Source organism: Gopherus flavomarginatus, chromosome 2 (genome assembly GCF_025201925.1).
Source record: "Gopherus flavomarginatus isolate rGopFla2 chromosome 2, rGopFla2.mat.asm, whole genome shotgun sequence".
In the NCBI taxonomy this organism is placed as follows: domain Eukaryota; kingdom Metazoa; phylum Chordata; order Testudines; family Testudinidae; genus Gopherus; species Gopherus flavomarginatus.
Window position 1 is genome coordinate 222,242,930 of NC_066618.1, and position 20,184 is coordinate 222,263,113.

The window sequence follows — 20,184 nt, forward strand, 5'->3', positions numbered from 1 at the left end:
AATTACATTAGCCTCCTTTAGTTCTTCATCAATCAAGTCCTGTAATAGCTGTTCATTATCTTGCCTGGTATCAATGTGAGGCTGAGGGGCCCATAATTACCCTGGTCATCCCATTTATCTTTTTAAAAATTTGGCACAACATTAACTTTCTTCCAGTTTTCTGAAACTTCCCCAGTGCTCCAAGATTTATTGACAATCAACATTAGTGAGCTTCCCAGCCAGCTTTTTTAAATCAACAGTTATCTGGCCCTGCTGATTTAATAATGTGTAACTTCTGTTTAACATCCTTTAGAGATACAAATGGAATGGAAAGAGTTATCACCATATGATGAGACTGCATCACTGATTTTTTCCCATATACGGACTTTTCTGTATTATTGATAATTCTACCATGTCCTTCTATACCACTGTCAGAATTTGTTTTGTTCCTAATATATTTTTTAAATATCTGTCTTATCTTCCTGAGCAATGCTGGCCATAGACGTCTTCTTGTGTCCCTTGGCTTCCCTTATCAATTCTCTACAATTACTAACTTTGTATATTATTAACTTCCCCATATATATATAAAATTTACAGCTGTCTTCATTTCCCCTCTAAACCAGCTTGTTGTTTTTGTTTTTTTTACCAACACAGCCTACTCCATGGAGATGCTGCAAGATTTACTAATGAGGCATTAGAGAGATGATGCTAGTTGCCTAGTATTAGGATATTTCAGAAGCTTGACATAAAACATGGGTCTTCTGAATGTCTCAAAGTCTCATTTTATTCCTTAATACTTCCACAATTATGAACCTACATAAAAAGGTTTTTCTAAGATGAGCCCGAGCCCAAGATTTTTTTGTGTGGACACATGAAATATTTTGGCCCAAATAACTACATTCATGAGGTCTCTTGAACAAGACCTTCCCATTACAAAAACAAAAAAATGTGACTAAGCAATCACAGAAAGAGCCTCTTACACAGGCAGCTGTCTTGGAATTTCAACAGAAGTGTTAGAAAATAACTCAGGAATAAAAAAAAAACAACAATGGATAGATGGACTTTATAAGGACCATAATAATTATAATCACAAAAAAGTCTCCATAGCTAAAAGGTTACCTAAAAATGCAGAATTAAGAGAAAATAATAAACCTATTCAGTAGCCCACAGCAATTGCACTGGATACTGCTGGACTGCCTCATTATGTCTTCTTGCACAAAACATTCCCAAAGGAGCTAAAACAGAAAGAAGGGTGAGATACATACATCTCCAAAAGAATATTGACAAAGGACTCTAATGAGCAATTGAAATTACACTGGAAGAGACTAGTTGGGCTACACAGTCCATCCCATTCCTAACAGGATTCAAGTACATTTGAGTGCTTTGTTCAGTCTAGTTTTAAATCAATGAAGTGAAAATGAGGTTTTCACTGCTTTTCTTGGGGAGACTATTATACAGCTTAAAAAAAGGTTCTTGTGCAGTTGCTTCTCGAACTTCCTAATTATGTAGCTTAGAGCACCGTATACGTTTTCTCAGTTCTTTACAAATATTTGTTGTGGTTATCACCTTAACCTTTTACTGCCATTTGGCCAAAGTATTCTTATTTAGGGCCAAATACTTCCCTTCTAACACATTTGAGCAGCTCCATGGACTTCACACAAATATTTGTGTGAACAACATGAGCAGGATTCAACCATTATTTCTTTTGGCCTTTCTTCACATCAAGAGATATTTTGTGCAATTGCCATTGTCTCTCTTACTGGAAATAGATTTATTATTTAAATTATTTCTGCCTTTAGATCATTCCTCTGTGAATTAGCCTACCTGACATTCCCTGTGGGAAATCAGAAGCAGGGTGGGATAGAGTAACTCTAAAACAGTAGAGATGGTAAAGAAGTAAGTAACATATCAACTATATCAGCAGCAGGCAGGTGAGAGTCTAAGCTACAAAATTTGGACATGGATCCAGATATCAAATTCTACAAAAATGTGAGAGCTTTTGGGTCTGGAATTTTGGTTTGGCTCATTAGAGGCAAAATTCTGGTCCTGATAATGATTTGGACTCCAGACACCAAAGTTTAGGGGTACTTGGACCTGGACATTGAGTTAGGATTATCATCTAACAGCAGTGGAAGAACAGAGTGAAGTGACTGAGGTCACAGAGCATGGGAAATGAGTCTTAATGAAGAGACTAGAGACCTCATACCATGATTCCCCCTCACCCCCAATCAGGAAACTAATCTCTTGTAGGCTCATGGCTAGAGAATGGCAATTCTATTTCATAGTTTTTGAAGTCTGGACATTTGTTTTCATTCCACCTTGGAACAAAACCAAAAACCTTTCAAATGCTTTTGCTAAATGGAATTGTGTCAAAATGTCCACTTTCAGATTTAAAAAAAAGTCAGTTTTTTTGAGTCTCTCCCTTCTAAAATGGAGAGAGAGAGAGAGAGAGAGAGACCACCCCAGACCTCAGAAACCTCACTGAAAACTACGTGCCTCCATGAAATATTTTGTCTTAGATGAAACAGCATACTTCACCAATAAAAAGGCATAAAAAAGTGTTCTGATCAGCACTACTCGCGGCATACCCCATTTGTTTAAAGGTATTTAGGTTGCGGATAGCTTGTTATAGAGTTCCCTATTTTGTGGGTTTCAGTTTGCTGTGGCCTAGATTTTGTGAGGATTCCTAATAATCTAGGATACAGATGTCACAAAACCAATCCCTAAATATATGTCACCACCAATTTACTCCCCAACCCCTAACCTCTCCACACCTGAATGGTTTAGAGGGTAGAAAAGGTTGGGCCTGAGACGCTGAAACCAAATTGGCCCTGGAGGTTTAGAGTCCAGTTCAACACCAAAGCTTGCACTATACTTGAAGGTAAGGGGCAGTTAGGAAAAGAAAATACCACAAGAGCTGTGTTCTTAACCATGTTTTTCCAAGTGCAACATGTTGAAAGCTGAAGTCCTGTTAAGCCCTCTCTTCTCTCCTCTAATGAAGTATTTTCTTGTTACTCAGGCCTAGATTTTATACCTGACTCTTTATGTGGAATGAAGGGCAGCAAAGAGGCACATGTCTCTTCATCCTCTACAACATTCCTGAAGTGTCCTCTTCCATTTCTGCCCCCACTGCTAGAAGCTTTGCTAGACTGGGTTCTCTCCTCTTTCTGGTCCTCCTTTATGCAGAGCCCACAGATGAAGTCATCTTCCCATCTAACCCTTTTGCAAATACCAGTCTCCAAGAGCCCTCCCACCCACACCCCACAAATCCATTCACTCAGTTTCCTTTTGCCTCCAGTTCAAAATTCTCACCTATAGGGCCCTACACAGCTCTGCCCTAGCCTATGTCTCAGCTCATTTCCTCCTATACCTTCTCTTATATTCTAAATTCTGCCCACTCCTCTCTCTTTAACACTGCCTTTCCCACCTTCTGCCACTCTGTACTCTGCCTTCCCAGACACACCTCCACCTGGACCATCCTCCTCCTGCTTGCATACTGAGACACTCCTCGTCCCACAAATCCATCCTCAGAACTTGTTTCTCTTGGCTCTCTGTCAAGAATCTCTGCTCTGGCACCATCTGCTCCTTCTCCTATGCTTGAGAATTTTAGAACTAAAATAAAAACCAATCAAAGAACAAAACAGAAACAAATAGGTGATTTGTATCCTTTGTAAAGAATGCTCTGCCAAGCAAAGCATTCACTATCCCCTTGTTTTCTTTTGTTATTTCTTATTATCCATCCAACTTGGACTAAGTGCCACAGGACAGGGATTGGATCACAATTATGAATTAACAGTTTTAATTGCAATAGTCCCCAAAGAATTCAATGCACAGTAATGGCATATAAACACTGTAATTATACATTCAAGAGAATTGCACTACCTGTGAAATCTCCACAACCTATTTTCCTAGGCAATGACAGCCCAGAAAGCAAACATTCCAAAGAGAATCCTTTCTTGAAACAGATTATAATCCAAAAGAATTGAAACATAAATTGGGATGAGACAACCACATTGCCTGTAAACTAGTATCTATTGTCCTTCCTCAGCCAAAAGAATAATTCAGGTCTTTTTACAGACCACCACCTCATCTCAATAACCATTTTTACTGTGACTGCAGCAGCTTTCTTCCCTAGAGTTGTAAGAAATATTCTCAGACTTCTCTAGTACCTTCTACTGCTGGCTTACCAAGTATGAAACCAAAGGTATATCTAGACTAGAGTTTTTACAAGTCAGCTTGCATTAATGAATACTTCTGCAAATGCTAATCTTGGCTTTGCCTACACTAAAAGATGTAAAGGTCTGATATTAGCTAGCTGTAACTAACATGCTTTAAACACCTTCTAAATCTCTAGTCAAGATAAGGCAAGCTGTACTTTTGCACATGCTAACTCAACTAGTCTAGCATATGCTAAAAGTACAACTTGCCATGTCTTGAGTAGAGATTTAGAAGGTGTTTAAAATCTTTAAACAAAGTCTCAGATGGTACATTCTTATCATTAGCTAGTTATAATTATTGTAAGGGTTCTTGTTTGGTTAAGAAACACCCAAACTCATTCCTAAGTGTAAATTAAGACTTTTATGGGTTCCCCACCACCACCAATTTTGGTCTAAAACTAAAATTGAGATCTGTGACATCATGGCTTGAAAACCTCCCACAATTCCTCATGCTGGTTTTCAGAATTTTTTTTCCCCCCATATCACAGAAGGTATAATTTGGATATGACAGTGAAATGTGGGAATTGAACTAACTCAGAATGAATCAGTTTTATTTAAGTTATTTTTTGTTTTCCTCAAAGGTGAATAAAAGTAAAGTGCATTGGGGAGTCTGTTAGTTATGTACATATGTGCTGTATGACACTTAATTCATCTTTGTTTCATAACTAAGTGAACTGATGTATTTTCAAACATTTAGATATGCTACTTAGAGAAATACCATATGCATATATAAAAATATGTGAAAGTAACTAGACATAAGTGCTCCTTTTCATGTAGTTCCATCCAACAGAATATCAGGTCTATTGCATGTAGACAAGGAAACAACTGTCTTCTTTTATGCAACTCTAATGTGGGGGCTGGGAATGTTCGGTATTCCCCACTCCTCACAGCATAATTGTCTAAACTAGAATAAAAGGTTTATTTATAAAATGTATTAGCTAACACATTACAAAACTCTAGTCTAGACAGGGCAAGTTGTATTTCAGCAAGTGTGAGCTGTAGAGATAAATGCTACACTCTCCCAAGTCAGGATTAGCCTAAGTGTGTGGTGGGTCAGTTAATGTCCGACCTCACTTTCGCTTCTTTTCTTAATCTAGACAACAAAGAGCAAAAAGATACCATCTATCAGAATTATTTTTAGTTTGGTTTAAGAAATCCAAACAAGAATAAAAATAGTAACAGTGAAGTCTCCATGAAAGAACACACATCTTCTCCAACACACGGAGCTCGGAGACCAAAATGGCTACTGAATTTTGCAGAGGAAGAGTACTAAGAAACTAGGATTACACAGAAAACAAGGCATCACAATTACATAGCTACATACCCCAAATGTGAGGTGAAGGGCAAGGATTATGGATGTTTATGAAGGGTCAGGGGAAGAAGGCAGATGCTGGGACCAGAATGAGCAGCCAGATAACTATGACTTCCAGAGCAGCACTGGAGAGTCCAGGTGCACCAGGAAGTAGCAGAAAGACTTCTAGGTGGGAGCGAACAACATACTGCCTTGGAGCTTATTTATTTGTAAACAAACAGTAGTAGAGATATTGAGTTATCAATGCAAAAGGAGATGGTTTTCACAGAAAAATAGTACGACTTGGCAGGCCAAAAAAACTTAAAAAGCAACTAGCAAAAAAAAAAAAAAAAAAAAAAAAAAAGAGAGGACACAAACTAAGAGCAAAAAAAAGTAAGTACTTCAGAAGTAGGAAGCCCGCCAAACAATCGTCCTGGCCATTGGCTGATCAAGGTGCTAAAGGAGCACTCAAGGAAGACTGGGTCATTACAGAGAAGCTAGATGAATTCTTTGCATTGATCTTCACCGCAGAGGATGTCTAGGATCTCGACACCCGACTCATTCTTTTCAGGTGACAAATCTGAGGAACTGTACCAGACTGAGGTGTCACTAAAGGAGGTTCTGGAACAAATTGATAAATTAAACAGTCATAACTCTCCAGGACCAGATGGTATTCACCCAAGAGTTCTAAAGGAACTCAAATATGACATTGTAGAACTATTAACCACGGTATGTAACCCATCGCTTAAAATCAGCCTCTGTACCGGATGACTAGAGGATAGCTAATGTAACGTCAACTTTTTTTCTTTAAAGGGTCCAGAGATGATCCTGGCAATTAGAGGCTAATAAGCCCAACTTCAGTAGCAGACAAATTAACTGAAATTATAGTAAAGAACAGAATAACCAGTCACATAGATTAACGTGATCATCAGTGCCTGCAATCAATAAGTCAGTGGGCACTCGTCAAGGATAAGTGACAGAGTAAAGTTGACTATAGCTGTATCGCAGGTCATTACAACAACCCCATTTAAAGAGATTGGCCATACAGTTGCCTGGTCCTGTTCAAAACCAGTTCAGAGATGATCACAGATCAAAACTTGGTGAACAGATGGTTGGGTCCCTTAACAGGAGAGTGATTAACAGCTATCATCACTAACCACTTGTTGTGCTGAACACGTTCCACTGTCATATCCTGTGGTGGTCTAAATGACTATAAAAGGTATCTAGAAGACAGGTGAGCTGGCAGGTGGTTGAAGAGGTCTGCATACAAAGGCAGGTCGCTGTTCTCACGGATCTTAAGACAGCAGCAAGACAGAGGCTCTCTCACAGCAAACATGGGGCAGTGCTATGTTACTAAGTATCAACAGCCATGGCAACAGAGTTGCACATGATGTCCCAATAACAAAAAAAAATTAAAGGTTCTGATTCCACTATACAAAAAGCAAAGAGAAACAGAGCATAAGGTAATTCATGGAGAGGGGTATTCAGGTGGATCTTCTGGCATTAAGTCATGTTGTTAAGTTAGGCCCAACCACCACCATAAAAACATTAGTGTTCAAATCCTGCTACTTCAGGCCATGTACATGTGAATAGACAGACTCCTCATTACCTCTAGAACTTCAGATATTACATTTTTCTTATGTCCACTAGATGACATGACATTCATTAACAGCCTATTGTTTGAAGCACTAGTCCCTTTCTTTGAAAATTTTAGCACCAAACCTTTTAACACAGGGAAAAGACATAAATAAAAACCATCCCAAACCTTTGCCCACCCATTGAAATTAATTTTCTTTTTTAAATTTTTGTTAGGGCAAAAAAGAAAAGACTCCCTCACTTTCTGTGAAATGTCACATTTCACATATCTAATAGCCTTAGGCGCATACAGACAGGCACAGTTCAACAAGATGGGGTCATAACTCAAACAATGTTCTCTTCTTTCTTCATTGGCTGCAAGGACACCTCTCACTAATATACAGAGAGGTTTTGCAAAAACAAACAATGAGACACATGGGCTCTGACATTTCTTTAGCATCTCTTCCATGATGATAATTCTCTCTAGCCCTTACATAGACCTCTCCAGGTAAAAAAAACCTGCAGAAGGAAAAGCATACTTGAACTTTGGTGCTTTCTTCTGCCCAAATAACCATCACATCATGCCCTGGAGATTATGAGACAGGCTGGAGTGTGGTCTGGAACACTTGTACCATGAGCAACGAAGCACTCATCTACAATTCGTTGGAGACCACTCTTTCACACAACCAGTGCCCTTTTATTTCCCAGTATTTTCCTACCACCACATGTATACAGCTATATACAATACCACCACATGTATACAGCTATATACAATTCAATACCAGTCAGATAGCCCCTTAGGGAACAGCTTGCTCTTACAGCAGCTGGGGGCAACAGGCCCTCACTCCTCACTTTCCTGTTTCCCCTCCTTTCTACTACCTTTATAGGCCTTCCTCTCAGCAGGCTCACAGGCGATTGCTCTCAGGCTCCTTTAATGAGCCACACCCTGCCAGCTCCAGCCAGTTCCCCTTGATGGGAGCTATGCTAGCAGGTTCCGAGCTAACAGGGGCTGGTTCAGTGCCTCTTAAGCCAGCACCCTGTTACGAGTACACAGTGTCCTGAGATCTCCAGAGAACATTTTGCCATCCCAAAAGAACAAAGTTTAGCACGATCTCTGCCCCAGTCCTGGCATCATGACTGTCAGGCTCAGTTGCTGTGCTGCTGTTTTTCTCCAAAGACAAGTGCACTCATGTGAACATGGTGTAAGGAATTGTGTGTGTTTTTGCGCCACACCAGAAGTGAGGAATAGCTGTTCTGTATAGCATTTTTTTTTTCAGTTCCTCTGACCAGCCAGTCATACTCTCCATTCAGTGCAGAGCTCCAGTTGCATAATGCCACCATTCCCTCCATGTTGGTAACTACACAGAAGTGGCAGCTTGTTATACGACCTAACCCTGTATACTCTGTACCACTCTTTGCTCCATTTCTTGAGATTTTAGAGCCTCTGTTCCCCCCATGTTGCATAATGGAAGGGAGCATAGGACCCAACTGTGACAATCTTTGGTTGTAATAAATGTTTATGTAATAGCCACAGCTATATACAAGTCTCACACACAGTATTTAGGAGCTAGGATTAGAACCTTGGTCCTTCAGCTCCAAAAGACAAGCCGCTACCACTTGAGCTACAAGATCTCTGAAAGAGGTATTATAGCAAATTGTATTAACAACCAAGTGTCTTGCCAACTGGGAATGTGGTTGTGCACATCCTAAGGATAGGATAAACAAATTGCTGGGTAGAAAAGCTTTTTGATGGGAAGCTCAGCGCAAGGCATACTTTTTGGGTGGGAAAAAAATGTGAATCAAAAGATGCCAATATTGCTTGAACACCAGTCCTGTTTGGTAGGAATGCAGCTCAGAAAGCCCCACCAACATGAGTTATGCAGCATACAGGGAAGCAGATGGGACAAAAATCTCATGGAAACTGAATGAGGAACGCACAGCCAGAGCAGCAAAGAGATGAAAAATCAAAGAGCATAAACTGTTGACTTTGCCATTTAAGCACACAGCTCTGCCAACACCTTATGGCTTATATAGCCCGATGGGTAGTTCACCAAAAAAAGGAAAGTCTGGTGAGCAAAGCCAGTGAATTTATAATAAAGGGAAAACTGGTATAAAAAGGCAGTAGAAGAATTAATGCAAACCATAAAAACTGAGTTCTTTGTGGTTTATTTGTATGCATTTGCACATTATGGCTACTCTAAAAATCAAATCTTAGAATACTATATCATTAAGTTGTTATCTCTAAGGACTTCAGAGAGCAATTTCTGCATCTCAAGTGATATCTTTGTGACAGTTCTTAATCTCCACAAGACACTGGCAAAGTGGCTTTAAGCCTGTTTGTCATCAGTGGCAACTGTCAGTACTCTAAATATATCATTTATTGATCCTAAACAGGGGGCTATAAGTAGACCCTAAAGTACATGGCAGGAAGCTTGTCTGAAAACCTACAATAACCCAAATATTATACAAATATATTTTCAGCAATACACAAATAAGAATTACTAACCTAGTTTTCTGCACATTGGCCTGAAAATTTACTTTATGTTGCCCAAATCTTCACTGTAATAAATCAAATATTTCACCATCAAACCATAAAGTGGATGAAATTGCATCTATGTATCCACACCAAACAGCCCATTAAATACTATGCTTCCTCAATTACATATACACAAGTGCATAATCCAGCCCTTTGTGGATGCAATTTAAGTGACTGGTTTTGGAAAAAAAAAAAGTCATTCTGTAATATTATCAACAATTGGTTCAATGAAATCCTGGGCCCCCCTTGAAGTCAATGGCCATTTTGACATTGACTTCAATGGAGACAGGATTTCATCCTTTGAGTTTTTTCCCCTTCAAGGTTCCCCAAGGCCTCCATTTCGCTAGACGTTTCCTGCTTTCCCCTTCATTTCTTCCTTATGTCTTGATTGATTACAGAACCGAAAAGAGAAAGGAAAAGATCAGAGCTAATCAGTTTACTTTTCCTCAAGCCTTTCCAAATGTTCTCTCAGGCTTAAGGTCCAATCGAACTCCTGTTGAAGTCAGCAGGAAGATGACTTCAATGGAAACTAACCATATCCAGATTCTGTTGTCTTGAGTTCTGTTTTAATAGAATGCACTTTTTCAACAGGATGTATCTAAAAGGGATTCATTCATTTCTATATTGAAAGTATTTTATTGACTTTGAATAGGGCTTCCTCTCTCCAGTATAAATATGAGCCACTAGGTAAGATTTCAGAAGGTAATTATATCAGTTGAGACCTCGGCTGCCATGACCCATGCAATCCAGGCTCAATTAAAAGGTCTTAAGGACAAAATTCACTCCTCAAGAGGCTCCACACTATACCCTCACTTGAGGCCTGTTTTAAGAACTTAAGAGGGGCTTAGTGTTGGCTCTGCACAGGACTGAATTTCGAGGGCACAGCAGTGAAGGGTTAGAGCCTAGTACTCATACATGTAAAGGGTGTGGTTGAGCATTGTTAACACAAGCCTGGAAGACAAAAACCTCCCGAATTCTAATCCGAGTACTGACTTCTGGATTATCCTTTGGCAAACCACTGAAGACCCAATAAGATACTGTAGTAGGGAGTCTGGAGGAAAGCCACTGTGTATTGCTCTAAATCTGTGGAGGAAAAATAAGCAATACTTCATATTCAATAAACAAAATAAAATGAAGCCCCAATCTCTCTCACACACACACAATGCTCTTGTAACTCAGTAGCAGAAAAGTTAAGGTCATCCACAAAAAAGCTGAGCTGCTCATGTGTTGACTGAGCTTGCATGGGGCCTTATTTTCCAGGAGTACTAAAGACCTACAATTTCCTAATATTGCTGGTCTCAAACTTCAAAAATCATGAGTCAACCCTCATCCCACCCAAGTCATGCGGTTAGCCCAACAACAGTGTTGCCAACTCTCTCAAGCTTAATTAATTTGATTTTAATGCATGTGTTTTTGGTCCCTGATGCAGGAGCTCTTGCTTGAGGATACATTTGAGACTAAGGCTCCATTGTGTTCAGCACTGTGTAGAAGGTTCCCAGACTCTTTCCAAAAAGCTTGCACATTCTAGTGCAAAGTATGGTAGTGAGCTTGTGATGTGGGTGGTGGAACCAGGACCCCAACTCCTCGTATATGGCAATCACTAAACATCCATTAGACAGGAACAACTTTTAATTCCTGCTAGGCTGGGCAGGATTCAAATTGGTGACCTACAGGTGACAGCCTCCATTGCTCATTAGCAGGGCTTGGAGGCATCAAGTTTCCCTACGTGCCAGAGTTACTCCTTAAAGAATGAGATTGCTTTCTTGAAATACAAGTTTATTAAAACAAGCTCTGACCTTTCTGGAGTTGACACAGGGTCTTGCAGCCTCTGGGCTCAGCAAAATCTCCCGCTGTTCTCAGTTTCAGACATAATCCACAGAAAGTGCCACATCCTGTCTAACATTGCCAATCCCAGACATTCATAAATGAAAACTCAGGCCTTGGGGGGGAAAAATTATATTATATAATATAAAAATATATTTTATATAAATATATATATAGTGTAGCAGAGTGGGTCTCTGCTCTGGCCTGGAAGGGGTTAAAAACAGCCCTGAGAAGGGTCTGTGGCTTGGGAAAGCAGCCTTTAGGCTGGGCTGATTTGGGGAAGTGGCTGCAGCTGGGGGCCACGCCCCAAGCTGAGCAACAGGGCCTAATAAGAAGGCCAGGGAAGCCAAGGGAGACAGTCTTCCTCTGGCTGTAGAGGGAGAAGGGTCTGGCTGCTGGGAACTAGACAAGGTACCTAGTGTGAAGCAGGGCTGGGGAAAGGCAGTGGAGCTGGGGAGCCCTTGCCTGGAAAGTCCCAGGCTGTGGCCTAGAATTAGGCCAGGAGGTACTGGGGTTGTAGGGTGCAATCCAGGGCTAGGCCAAGGCAGCAGGTCCAAACCCCTTTGCTGATGATGAGTGGCTGATACTGCAGTCTGCCCCAGGGTGTGGGGCTAGACAATGACTGGCAGTAGCCTACACTGAGGCAAAGTGGGGATAGAGGGTGGGGGGGGGTTCCCAGGGAGGGGAAACTCCTAAGGAAAAGGGGTTGCTGCCAGGGGGCAGAACCCCACATAAAAAGGGCACCGGGGTCCAGGGAGGGACACAGGGCCTGTAGCAGGAAACAAGGCAGATCACTGGCCTGCAGAGGGTGCTCCAGGCTGGAACCTGAGCTAATTCCCTGAAGCAACCAGCAGGAGGCACCGCAGGAGTGAGTGCTGCCCGTTTACAATAGGGTTCTTGTTATTGGTTTTCTAGATGTAGAGCCTTTGGGGTACACTCAGGTCATGTTTTCTGGCTTTTCTCCATGTCTTGAGGGCTAGCAACTTACTTTACATGAGACTCCAATTTCACTTTTTTTTAATCACCTGACTCCAGCAGCTGAGTCTTTCTTAAAGACCAAATATTGTGACTTTTTTTTTGAAGTGTCACAAGAGTTAGCACCACTGCTATTCTTGATGACTACAAACACTGAAAATACAACAGCAAAACAATTATTACTACAGCATCCATGTTCATTTCTAAACACAATGTTGCAATATAAAGTCATTCCAGCTATTATTCCTGAGATATTGAACTAAATTTTATACATATACCCATTTCCCTGCCTGCCCCTCTCAAGGCTCATCAGCGGGGTTTAAAACCACAACCTTCAAAAAAACAGCGAAGATCATTTCTACTACTTTTGTGGTAGGTCTAAGGGCTTGGCTACACTGGACAGTTGCAGCGCTGGTGAGGGGGTTACAGCACTGCAACTCAGGATGTGGCCACACTTGCAAAGCACAACCAGTGCTGCAACTCCCTGGTTGCAGCGCTGGCTGTACACCTAGTCTGCCTCGGGTGTAGCGATTCCAGCGCTGGCAATGCAGCGCTGGTCAGCAAGTGTGGACACCACCAGCACTTTTATTGGCCTCTGGGGTATAAGGAGGTATCCCAGAATTCCTGTCCACAACAAACCAGAAGAATGGCTGAACTCCGATCTCCCCATAGCTACTTGCTAAAAAACAAACACAGCTGCTCTTTGCTCCAGCGAGCGAGCCAGCGAAGGCAGGAGATTGCTTTGGAATGTTCAAAGCTGTTTGCTTGAGGAGAGAGGGGGGAGGGGTAACGTTGAGCAACTGTTTATGTGGTCTGACAGCTATTTAGGAGTGCATAATTAGCATTTAGTGAATAAGAGACAGGTGGGGGAAAGGTCAAAACTTTTAAAATGATTGAAGGTAGGCACTGTGTATCTTCCAGTCCTTAGAATTTGCAAGGCAGGGAGCTGAGAACAGTGTCAGCTCCAAAAATCCACTCTCTCTGTCTCCCCCATGCTCCCTGTCACACTCCACCTCACCCCCCTCTTTTGAAAAGCACGTTGCAGCCACTTGAATGCTGGGATAGCTGCCCACAATGCACCACTCCCAACAGTGCTGCAAGTGCTGCAAATGTGGCCACACTGCAGCGCTGGTAGCTGTCAGTGTGGCCACACTGCAGCGCTGGCCCTACACAGCTGTATGAACACAGCTGTAACTACCAGCGCTGCAGAACTGTAAGTGTAGCCATGGCCTAAGTGGGGGAGAAAAAGCAAGCTGCTATGCTCTATGTGGAACAGACCATGGAGTCCAACTTTACTAATTCTGGGTCACTGAGAATGAAAATGATGCTTAAAATTGTTGATTGGCTCTAGTTTTCAAGATATGCTATTGGGTCAGTATATATGACCCTTGACTTGGGAATGGCGGAGGATAAGTGAATTATAAAGGGAAGGGATCTCAATTTAAACCAGAAATGACTAAAATACATCTTTGACTGGATCTATGAATAAATCTATGACTGGGTTTGGACAGTACTTGCTTTTGAGGCAAAACAATGAATGATGCAATCTGAAGCTGGTATTGCGTCATACATGATATGAATTGCATCATGTTATTCCTAGAAGTCACGGATGATGCAATCATAATGAAGCTTACATCACTCTGCTGAACAAATTGCCCTATATCAGCTCTAGAAATCATACAGTGTCGTGCTCTCTTCTTTGTCAGTGTTTGATTTTGCAAAGGGACACATTTCTGTTTAGCCAAAGTGAGCAGAGATGCCTCGTACTTGTGTGAACAGTGCAGATAACTTCTGCTATGTTTGTGGTGAAGTGACTTTTGCATCACAAAAGCGCAGTCTAACCACTATGGTTAAGAGAGCCTTTATTTTGGCTGCCAAATTGGAGATCAGGACAAGAGGTGGGCCCCACACATATGCTGCAACACTTGTGCAACAAATCTTTGCCAGTGGTTGAACAGGAAAAGGAAATCTGTGCCTTTTGCAGTGCCAATGATTTGGAGAGAGCCAACAGATCATACCAGCAATTGTTACTTCTGCACAGTGCCTCCAGTTGGGAAAGGTGTGTCCAAGAAGAAAAAGTGGACTGTGTATTATCCAAACATTCCATCAGCTATACGCCCAGTACCCCAGGGAGAAGGACTGCCGGTTACTGATCCACCAGAGTAATTCTCACTTGAGTCAGACAAGGAAGAGGATGAAACTTCTGGTCCTGAACCCTCAATGTCACCGGACCCACATTTCCTCCCATCCTCCTCCTCTGAACCACACCTCATAACACAAGGTGAACTGAATGACCTTGTCAGGGATTTGGAACTACCCAAGAGTAAGGCAGAGCTGTTGGGCTCCAGACTACAGCAGTGGAATCTCCTGGCAGGCTATCAGGGCAAATGGAGCCCATCAATGCTTGCAGACTATTGCTGGACAGTGACAAGAGATGCTCCATTTAATGAATACAAGAGACAAGCCAAGAAGCGCTGAGTAGACACTGAATAGGACTAAACTATGTACATAATAGTTTGTCTTTTGTTTCATAATAAATTTTATTTATATAAACCTTTTGCTGATTTTTAAAGTGTTACATAAACAGGACAGGTGAAATATTATGTAAAGCAACCATAAACACATGAAAAGACCTAGGTTTACAATTTATGATTAAAACTCTACTATCTACACAATATACATAGACATCAAATGTAAAAACTTAAATATCTTAGAAACAGTAGCCAATCAATTTAATTGTCATATTTGAATTCAGCACATCAAAATACATAATAAATATCATATTTTATCTCTGAAGCAGACGACTTCTCAAAAATTGTAGACCAGTGTAACAATCATGTGCCAGCAATGCCCCTCTGCCATGTACACTGGCCAAACCAGACAGTCTCTACGCAAAAGTATAAACAGACGCAAATCTGACAACACTCAAAAACCAGTAGGAGAACACTTCAATCTCTCTGGCCACTCAATAACAGACCTGAATGTGGCAATTTTGCAACAGAAAGACTTCAAAAACAGACTCCAGTGAGAAACTGCTGAGCTTGAACTGATTTGCAAATTAGATACCATTAACTCTGGCTTGAATAGAGACTGGGAATGGCTGAGTCATTACACTACTTGAATCTATTTCCTTATAACTATCCTTACTCTTCTTGTCAACTGTCTGTAACTGACCATCTTGATCATCACTACAAAAATTTTTTTCCTGCTGATAACAGGTCATCTTAATTAATTAGCTTCTTAGAGCTGGTATGGCATCTTCTCTGTATGTGTGTATAATATATATATTACACACACACACTCTTCTTATGTTCCATTCCATGCATCTGATGAAGTGGGCTGTAGCCCACGAAAGCTTATGCTCAAATAAATTTGTTAGTCTCTAAGGTGCCACAAGTACTCCTGTTCCTTATAACCTAGCTCCTTTCCCATCATGCATTGCCTGTAATTCCCAAGCCTATGGGGAAACACTACTTACAGAGTTCACTTGTTCTATCTGGAATCCAAACCAGGCCATGCTTGCCCTGTATGATGTATATAATAAGGGGCTAGTTTGTGCCTATTACAGCGTGTAATTGCGAGTAGGTCAATATGCTTTGACAGGCAACTATTCTGAACCCTTTGTTATAGTGCTGGAAATTGCACACCTTGATGCACTGCAAATAGCAACTTATAATTGCAGAAAACATAGGTGACTCAAGAGGTCCACCTGTTGCTCTACTATATGTAAAAACAGGTTGAATTTACTACCAGCATCTCCCTGGATATCATAACTTCTAGAGCATTTTAGAGTAGAAGCTGCATTGCAATCAAACTAGCTGAAAGCGGCAGAACAGATGTGTCAGGGTTGTGCTGTTTCTGAGCACACTGTAATGTGGACATAGCTTTACTTATCCACTGCTTAGACACTCTCTTTATGAGCCATTTCTCATGGAGATTACATCCTCCCATAGGAGAGTAAGTGTACCCATGGGTGGCGGGTATCATAGGCTGGGGTAGACTATGCCTCCCCAAACAGCCTGGTGTGCCCCTGCCCCCCAGGGTCCCCTCCTGCAGTTCCCAGCATTCTGCCCTGACACAGGGTGGCTGGCTCTAGCTGGCCAGCCATGGGGTCTGGGGGCGGCTGGCACTGGGGCTGTGCTGCCTGCCCGGCATAGATGCTAGAACTAGAGGTGTGGAGGGTGCTGCTGCACCCCCTGGCTTGAAGTGGTTTCCATTATATACAGGATTTGCAATTTGGTTCAATGGCTCTCAGCACCCCCACTATTAAAATTGTTCCAACACAGCCTGCCACCGGGAACTGGCCACCTGGTGCTCCAGGGCTGGGGGAACTCTGTGGGAAAGGGGGGAAGAGTCGGAGATGGAGGGATGGGACCTCAGGCACAAGGAAAGGGGCCGGGAGCTAGCCTCCCCAAACAGCCAGGTCACCAGCCACCTATGCATGTGCCCATGATGTCACAGGTAATTCTGCTTGGTGGGTTGTGGATGAATTATACCAACTAGCTGCAGCTGGGGGCCTGCCATGCTCAGTTAGAACTTGAAGGAACTTTTCGAGGATGAGGCAAGCGCTACACAGAAATGTACAATGCCACAGAATGGAGAAGAACGGAGTTGGAGACAGAATGCACCTATTCTCTGCCCGTGTCTGTCTCCTTTTGGTAGATGACATTGCAGAGATCACTTCAGTGCAGGGGCAACAATGTCATCTCTGCAAGCTTATTAGTACACATGGAATAGCTCTTACTGCATGAAGGCCAGATCTCCCAACACTGGAAGTGCTGCACAATACCCTTATTTACAGGATACTTGGGCATGTTGTCAGGGTGGCTAAGTATCAAATTGGGCTGTAAAGGTAGACAAATATTAACAATTTCACTTCCACAGTATTTGTGCCCTTTCAACTCTTTTTTCCTCAAGAACAGTTATCTGAGCAGTTTTGTTTGTATGACTGTTCACAAAAGAGCAAGTTTGGGGCTTGCAGCTGAGATTTATGTAATCACTAAATTAAACTTGTTTCTTAGCTAAGTTACATTTAGGTCACAACAGAAGCAGTTTATAAAGGTTTGATCATTCAGTGAGGGAACAAACAAACAAACTTCCCCAATCAATCCACAAATCAAATCTCAAAATTTGTTATCAAATAATCCAAGGAAGACTCCAAGCAAACAATTTCTTAGTTTATCAGAGCCTGAAATGTGTTTGTGAAGAGGTACAAATTATTGCAAAGAGAACAAATCAGTACAAACCCCAAACATTCAAAAATCATGACGTTCATCTCTCCTTAAACAAAAATAAATGCTTGACTTAAAAGTCATCAGATTCTAAAATAATCAATTCTGGGTTCTTGCTTTGCCTTATTTTTTGTTTTGTTTGTTTTTTCAGACAGCTGCAGTCACGTTTTCAAGCCTTTCACCAAAATCACAAGAGCCAGAATTTATGGTAATTTTTTACATGAGAATTGAGAGTCTCATAATAATTTGAATCCAAGAGCTAGAACATGAAGTAAAATACCAAATATTGGGAGACTCAGGAGAGCAGGCAATGCTGAGCATGTTCACATGCAATCCACAAAAACACTGAACTGTTTGTTTTCTCTATTAAACTCTGTTGCAATTTTTTTTTAAATCTGGCTCTGTCATCTGCTTTAGTTTCCCAATTTGTAAAACGGAGATAATATTTAGTCTCAGGGTTGTCCTGAGAATTAAAGTGCTTGGAAGATTAAAAAGTGCTCTGATATTACTATTGTAAAATGTGTCAGTAAGGGTATAGGGATGATACTTTACTCCATGTTTAATCAGTAAAAACTGGTGGCAATGTCTGAACAGGAAAACCACAGAAATTACAGCCCAGGAGGTTCAGTGTTAGCATCTGTTACCATACATAGATTTTTTGCAATGCTACATATGTATTATTCATGGAGTGATATAGGTATTCATTTTTCAAAGGAGGACCCTACAAACACTTAACTTTACTGCTGAAAGTAGTTCACACATGCAAGTTTACAAAATTGAGCCCCAAGCTGAGAATGACAAAAAAGATTGGAGAATGTGTGTGGTAATATAAAAAAAAAGACCCAAATAAACATACATCTCCCCCTGCAAATGTAGATCAGAAATGCTGAAGGAAGTAATACAGATAACGTGTTAAAAGAAATTAATTCTATATCTCTTGAGACCTTCCTGGTCTCTCATGCTAGGTCTCTGTTCCCCAAGTGGGCCGGGGCGTGGGGGGACGGGAATCGAAAACTCTCTATTAGGATGAGCCAGACTAGATGTGATTCAGGCAAGGAGGTGCTGTCCTTTGCTTCTGTAGTGTAAACAAACGGCGTTAGAGGGAAGCTCTCTCAAAACCTCACACGCTGCAAACTAAGAGCAATCGCCAAGCTGGAGGTTAGCAATACAGTATGGGATCAAGCAAGAAAGAGCGCTCCGGGACTCAGCCCCGTGGTCCTTGGAGAAGTGCAAGAGAGACCAGGCACAACGCTCCTGATCTAGCCAGTTGCCTTTGAGTGCTTTTTAGTCTGCGGATCCCCTTAACCCATCCACTCCACAGAGCCTCTCTCCTGTCCCGCAAATAGAGTCACAATCACCGCAATCCGCCGCTCCAGTCTCCCCGAGAAGAAGCGTGTCTGGATCAGCAGAACTGGTGCTTACACCCTCCCCTGCCCGGCTGGGAGGAACGGGACCCCCTTCGCCCCGGCCCTGCCACCAGGATCCCCGGACCTGCGGTAAATCTCCCAGCACAGCCGCTCGCCTATTAGCTGCCCCCTCCCGTCGGTCCCCAGCTCCTAGCCCGGCCAATGCGGGACTCCAGCTCCTGTTGCTGCACTTGCTCAGCGGCTATTAGCGGGGGTCCCGCTGCCCGGCCCCAGCCGCCCGCCTGGCGCTCTCCAGCCGCCGGGGACCTACCTTGGCCGGAGCCCGGGGGACGTTGGCTAGAAGCGCCACATCCTCTCTGCGGGCTCACGCGGAGGGGCCAGTCCCAGCCCTTGCCCCAGCGCCGGGGCTAAGGCAGCGGCCGCCGTGCAGGGACACCGCCGGCAGCGGCGCACAGAGCAGGCAGTGAAGGACTTCCCGCTTCTTCTTCTCCCTCCTCCACTTCCCCGGCTCCTGCTGGAGCGGGGGCAATTGCCATGGCACTGGCAACCCCAGTCCGTTCCGCCCCGTCTCCGGGACTTCTCTTATAGCAGAGAGAGCGACGTGTGCAGGCTGGGGGGAGTTTTCCGGTCTGCCCCCCACCCCCTTCCCCGGGCTGACACTCAGAAGCCACCGCGGCTTGCAAGGCGGCAGCGGACGGTGCCTGCGCCCTGCTTGGCTTTTCAGGCTTCGCTCTGCGGGAGGCGAACGCTGCGTTCACCTGGAGGCCGACGCATCCTGCGGCTTGTCTGGCTCCAGCCTCCGAAGTGCGACCGACAAAGTACAGGCTCGAGAGCGGCTTCTGCTGAGCCCGAAAAGATCCAGATCCTGGATTCAAGAGCCTGGGCGAGCGCTTGTACCCAGATCCTGCACCTGGAGCCTGCCAAATCGTGCCATTTAAGTAGGAAACGAGGGTAGCCGCTTCTTGCGCTGAAAAATATCTAGACCTTTCTGCATCCTGCTGCCACAATAGCACAGGAAACACACACATACACACACACCTCAGATCCTGCCAAATATTAACCCTAATCCCACAACTTGTATTGTATTTAGAACGGGGGACGAATGCAGCTGCTCCTACTACCAAAAAAGAAAAAAAAACCAAACAAAAAAAAACACCCCCACCAAACTCTATTTGGAAACTGGCACAAA

At 42.7% G+C, this 20,184-nt stretch overlaps 1 protein-coding gene across 1 annotated transcript in view; it reads right to left on the minus strand.

Annotated features, from left to right (window-relative positions):
* LOC127045661 (opsin-5-like) overlaps positions 1-19,559 on the minus strand; it is an 83,264-nt gene extending 63,705 nt beyond the window's left edge. Inside the window, exon 1 of the mRNA XM_050942005.1 lies at positions 19,306-19,559. The gene's annotated coding sequence lies outside the window, so the exon portion shown is untranslated. The remainder of the gene's footprint in view (positions 1-19,305) is intronic.
* Between the last annotated feature and the right edge of the window lie 625 nt (positions 19,560-20,184).